This window comes from Poeciliopsis prolifica, unplaced genomic scaffold, assembly GCF_027474105.1.
Source record: "Poeciliopsis prolifica strain line A6 unplaced genomic scaffold, Auburn_PproV2 SCAFFOLD001, whole genome shotgun sequence".
NCBI classification, from domain to species: Eukaryota; Metazoa; Chordata; class Actinopteri; order Cyprinodontiformes; family Poeciliidae; genus Poeciliopsis; species Poeciliopsis prolifica.
The window spans coordinates 22641431-22647782 of NW_026562376.1; the positions used below are offsets into that span (position 1 = coordinate 22641431).

The 6352-nt window shown below is 40.4% G+C and overlaps 1 long non-coding RNA gene across 1 annotated transcript; it reads right to left on the minus strand.

Annotated features, from left to right (window-relative positions):
* Positions 1 to 314: 314 nt before the first annotated feature.
* Positions 315 to 5049, minus strand: LOC129367450 (uncharacterized). Its single transcript, XR_008606704.1, has 3 exons — positions 5021 to 5049; positions 1304 to 1424; positions 315 to 416 (listed from the first exon to the last, which is right to left on the minus strand). It is a non-coding gene; the product is annotated as an uncharacterized LOC129367450 (long non-coding RNA).
* Positions 5050 to 6352: the final 1303 nt, after the last annotated feature.

Here is a 6352-nt window from a genome sequence, read left to right on the forward strand (position 1 = left end):
GAGCAAAAGAGAGAGAGAGAGAGAGAGAGAGAGAAGAGAAAGAGAGAGAAGAGAGAAAGAGAGACAGAGAGAGAGAAAGAGAGAGAGAGTGACAGAGAAAGAGAGAGAAAGAGAGAGAGAAAGAGAGAGAGAGAGTCATCTCACAGCTCCACTGGCTCACAACAGAAACCTTTTTGGACCAAGTGTGGCTCCAAATGCTGTGAGTGAATAAAAAAGTGGGTAAAGTAACCACAACTTTTACTTATTCAAGAATAGTAATACTTTAAAAGGTGAAAAAAAAAAAAAAAAAATAGATTTATTTTAAAGTCATTATATGCTGAGCTGAGAAAAGTGGGCCGTCTGGATCAGCAGAGCCTCTATGCGGTTGCACTGAGCTGAACCAGCCACACAGTAGCAGCTGCATCTCTGACAGTCACCTGTTGAGAGATTATTTTCAGTCATTACATTTTGTTAAGATTACGACAGCACAGCTTCAATTTTGGTTGTACAGTGTGGATGAATTAAATAAATGCATTTATTCACTTTTTAAACATTCAGTTTAAAATGCTCATAATTGAAACCACTTTGTTGCTCTACAACAAAGTGCCAACAGATTCTAGACATTTCAAAATAAATTGTCTAATAAGGAAAGTGCAGTGACAAAACATTTTATCAAATGTTTTGTGCTTTTCTGCCACACAATGCCTCTAATACGTTAGTCTCCTTCACCAACATAGCTCAGATTGTTATAACCCCGATTTGGATGTCAGTGTCTTCATGTCGGAGTCATTTTAAATGCATCTTAAGCTAGTTAAAATAGGCTGCTTTTGTCCAAAGGGCACACTAGTAGCCTCTGTGTCAGTCCGCCGCTATCAGAGCGCCGGTGCTGAATTGGCCCAGGTTGAAAGACGCACGGGCGCACACATTCGCCGCAGTTTGGCTGCATTGACAAGCCTCCCTTTGTTGACATCTGCACTAAAACCTCCCTTTCTTGTTTATTATGAACAAAGTGGCTTTTGATTGTGACGGTTTGAAAAGGAACAGAGAGCCCAAATAAAACAGCCGAACCAGTGAGATCGCTGCCATTATTAAAAGGAGCGTCGTGAGCGAGAAAACAGGGACTGGCGCTGTTTGATGAATTATTTGCGTTATTTGATTTATCCGCTGAATTATGCATAACACTATTTTCTGCGGCATCAGCGCTGACACTCTTAGGATGGCTTTAAAAGTCTGGGAGACGAGAGGAGAGCTTTGGAAGTTTTCAAAAGCCTCTCTTGGTAATAGTTATGCCGACTTCCATCTTGCTATGAAGTCGTGTCATCACCTCATATCTCCTCAGATTTCAGCTAAGAGCTTGTTTTCCCTGCACTCAATACGTCTTTCCGAGTTTTGCGTCTGCACACCGACGGCGAGTCGGAACGGCTCCGCGTGGCGCCTGGTCACCTCTGCAACACGAGAATGGCGGCGTTAAGCTGCGGGCTGTGCAGCGAATGTGCAATATAATGCTTTTTGACTCATTAGATTAAAGATAAGAGGGTGAGAACATGGGTTTCTGTTTATTTTTTCGCCATGGTTCGGCTGTGACGGTGAATTAAGATGATTGCGCATCCAGGGGTGAAGTTAAGTTCATGCACAGCTGGCTTATATGCTGCACATCCGTAAAGGACTCAGAGCGCTTCCCTTTTCAGCAGTTTTGTTGCACTTAAGCCTTATTCCAAAGTGGATTTAGCGTAATTGTTCCCTCGAAACACCACATGCAACACTGCATAATGAGAATGTGATTTATTTCTTTTTTGTCTGGTTTCTTTTGAAGGCGACACCTGGCATTCATGCCCAAAGGTTCAACCTACGTTTCATTAGACTTTTCGATTTATTTCTCATGGCAAATGCACTTTTGCACCTTATTTGTAGGGGAGGCTTCTGTCTGCGTTCTCCATCTTAGGGTGTTTTCACCACTGATACTCCAGTGGACTTGGTTTGATTGGGGACCAAAATTGCAACATTTTGGTCCCAAAATGTTAAAAGAATCCGTGGGGCTGCTCCCAGAGCCACAGAAAAGAAAATGACGGGAAAACCTCCTGAGACGACGTGAGCATGACTTCCTTCTTTGAAAAATGTGAACAAAGGACATGCACACCAACTCTAGAATCACACGTCATCACCTGACATCTGGTATCCCATCGAAGGCCCCTTTAAATCTGCAAGGCCGACCATGAGAAAGAGCGCAGCCTGCACATTTTCGAGCCTCTGAGAGCTCACAGGTCATCGCTTTTCCCCTCTCTGTCGTACATGCGGTGGATACTTAACGGGTGGATACCCAGAGCGTGTTCAGTACATTTCGTTCCCCCGGGCCTTTGCTACTCCTAAGTTCTGTCGCGCTGTATGTGTTAGCTTCAGTAGTTTGCACATATGCAACTGAGACTGGTTGGCATAATATCCTCAAAGCCTGCATGCAAAGCTCGCATTCTCTCCTCCTAAGAAATGGCCAAATGCGTACATTTATGCAAAGTTAAAACCATATGCGTGGCTTTGATTGACTTATGTTTTAGGACGGCTACCTTTTACGAAAAAAAAAAAAAAATTTATATATATATATATATATATATATATATATATATATATATATATGTTTTTTTTTTTTTTTTTTTTTTTTTTTTCAGTTATGCATCAGCGAAGGTCAGCAAGTGATGTATGGCTGACCTCGGCTGGAAGGCACTGGGACGTATGTGCTATTAAAGCAGATTTATTTAACCTCTGCGCCAAGCATGACGTGTCATTTGTAGACTTAACAAAGCAGCCATTTGATCTTTGGCGTGGCGGCACATCTTTATATTTTGAATTTATCTTTTTTAAACATTTGTCCTGTATATGTCTGCAAAAGTATCTCAGTGTGTTTTATTAATGCAGGGTGATTTATTCGAATTAAAACTGAAGAGGAAGTGAAATGATGCGACAGTTTTACAATTGAGTCGGCTGATTCCACTTTGGCCTCCCTGAAAAATCAATTGCAGCCAAATTCCTGGTTAATAAACTACAACTGTGGGTCATAAACAGAGGAGATCATTTGTAAGAAAAACAATTCTTGGAAATTTTCTAGAGAAACAACCTGAAAATTTCTTATTTTGAAAAGTCTAAAATTTGCCAGAAAAGGCTCTGAAATTTTTACATCAATCTCCTTTTATGTGGAAATTTTGTAGCAACATTTACCCATTTAGTTGACTTATCGCAAAGAATGTCAGCAGTCCCGCTGACAGTAAAATTGCAAAAATTGGAATTACAAAAATAAAAATATAAAATCACTTAATGGAAACACAGCAATTAAAAAAAAATCCTGTTTTTTGATAAAAAGGTTTTTACACTAGGATGAGGTGGGTTTTTTGGCCGCGTCGCAGTTTGTAAATTTCGCAAAACTACATTGGAAATACTTTTTCTTATCACGTGTGTCATGATTACCACCTGGATTGGACTACTTGCTGAAAAGATGAGGATGAAGACCACAGGAAATAGCTTGTGGCGAGCGTCGCGGTATGTTTTTAAACTATGTCATTTTTATTAAGTTTGCCACTTAATGTAAAAACTGCAGTTGCCACATTGTGTTTTTCCAAAATTAGCGGAAAATCAACAAAGGTTTGCACACATTTTCAATAGAAATGCAGCTACATGAAGGGCAATTACATGGCAAAAGGTTCAAAAATAGCGATGAGCAGTTTAAGGATCTCAAGAAGATTCGCTAAGTCAAAGACGGGGCTTTTCAGGCGACATGTTTTTATCGACATCGCCTTAAAAAACATTCCTCCCTACTTTAATCCCTGATGGCTGTCACAGAACAGCAAGATCAGAGACGGCTTGGGGAGACGGGAAACGTTCACCTGAATAGGTCTCACAGCAGAAATCACTTGAGTTTGTTTTAGTGTTGACATTATTTTTAACCAGTACGAATTAGATGTACTGTTTAAGTGGCCTTGTTTAACTTCTTGAACTGAAATTTTGACTCATTATTCAAATCTGGTACATATGGAGAACACGTGGGCAGCGAGGTCAAGCAGTTTGACTCCACTGTAATCGCAAAGGGGGCTTGAACAGTCGGTTTTTATTCATTTCTCACTTCACGCTAATGACATGCAGTGCTGCCGTGCCCGGTCGTCTTCTTGACTTTGTGCCCGTTTGACACCGTGTCACTCTGTCGAGCTAAACTTTGTCCCGCACCCAAAGGGAGTCGACACGGGGGGGGGGGGCTTCGGCTGTGGTATTCTGTACTGGGCCAATTGGCAGCAGATACTGGAGCGAAGCCAACACACAGTGGCCCGGGAGCCGTTTCTCTCCAGCAGTCGCTGAAGATTTCTGCAAATTTAATTCCCCCAAAAAAGAAAAAGGAAAAAAAGGCCCAGAGGTCCCTGTGGTCCGGAGAGCTTTAAGGCTTCTGGACCCAAAAAAAAATGTTTCAGGGATTTCCTGAAGGGAATTACTCTCAATGGAACTGACAAGTAATCACCTTTATGAGCTTTCGCTCCATTTGCATGTGGAATAATGAAGTGTAACTGGTGGCTGGAGGTCAAATGTAGACTGTCACTGCATTGTCAGGTTGAATCAAGCTTCAACTTTTTGTTGTTTGGGTTTGTAACAGTACAACACATTTTGTTCATCATTGAGGCTTTCCCTCAGCCAGTGGCATTTCCAAGTTATTTTATTTCATTTTATTATTCCTCTGGAAAGATTGTTTTCGTCTACGGCCAACAGCTTGAATTGATCGACTTTTTTTTGTATTACTTACTCATTTTAGACACTCGATCAATCAATCTATAAAAAAACAGCAGGACAACAGGGCGGGCAACTCTGACAGCCTTTGGCCGAAGTGACTCTTGACATCAAGCAACCAATCTGACTGCAAAAATCATTTTAATACACAGTGCTCTGCCCTTTTAGCCCTTTTTTACATTTTGTCTCATTATATCCTCAAACTTTTGTGTATTTTATTTGATTTTTTTGTGGCAGACAAACGCAAAGTAGCAAACAATTATGAAGTGGGAGAGCAAAAACATACCTTACTTCTGAGATTACTTCTGCTTTTGTTGTGTTTCAAACAATTGAATTGTGACATCAAAAGTTAAAACTCTCCATACAAAAACAGTCTTCAAACAAAATTGTATTCTTTTAAATGAAAAAATCTTCCCAGACCAACTTGGGCCTATGTCAAAAAAAATTGTACTTGCCGTCCTCCCACAACTTTGCCGGTACTTCAAGTCGTAGAGCAGCCCGATACCATCATACTACCACCAAACAGAAATAACATCACGTATCAGATATGCTGCTGTCATAAATATCACTGCTGTTCTCTGGCACAGTTGCTCAGGAAACATTTGGTTGCAGGGGATCCTATGGAGGAAAACCAGTAATTTCACAATTGTTTCATCTCTGGTTGCAAGTGAATCACTGACATTCAGTGATGTCTTCCTTCTTTGACAAAAAAATAAATAAATAAATGTCTATGCTGTTCATCCTGCACAAAATCAACCAGACTCCCAAGAAGAAGAATGAAGAATCACAAACCAGGCTGTATACCGTGTGTTATGTGTACGCGTCTGAAAAGACTGCGCATTCTTTTAGCCGTATTCTGCACGCTCATAATCGTTTGATAAAATGTCTTTTTTATTTCAGATGCACAATTTTATGGGGAATATCCTACCGACTTTGTGTCTATGTGTTTGCCTGTGGAATGACAGCCGTCAGTATCGCCCTCCTGTGCTCCATTAGTAACGCTGAATGCATTTGTGACTGAGTGACCCAGAGAGGCAAGAAACACAAAAATAAGCTGTTTTTGCAGTTATACCAACAGCCTGCAGCAGCGAATGAGGGCGAGGGATTGTTTTGCATCTGTTTCAGTGCTGTTTAGCATGTTAACACGATCCTCAAGTGTCTTTGATTTCTTTCCTGTTTCAAGAGTCATGCTGACATCCTTTCGGCGCTGTAGAAAGCATAAGAAACATAAATAATATGTTTTCTATATGCTTGTACTTTTTTTTTTAAAGGAAAAAATTATTTTAATCAAGATCTAAAGTAGAGGCTTCATGGTGGACGATCAGAAAAGAAGAGGAAGGAAATGCAACGATATTACTTTACTTTAGTCTGCTCTTTGTGAGATTGAGAGGTTTGGTCTTCCATGAATGAAATGACACAACCTCATTTTTTTTTCATGATGTAACCTCCAAGCTCAATATTGTTTTGGATTTCATGTGCTTCAAAGCATATAGCGTTCCATAACTATTAAATAAAGATAAATAGTAAATTTTAGGGAACCACTTTTTGCTTTCACTTTCACCTAAACACAAGAGGTTTTGGACCCGCGTGAAGCTGACGCCCCACCCACGTCAAAAAA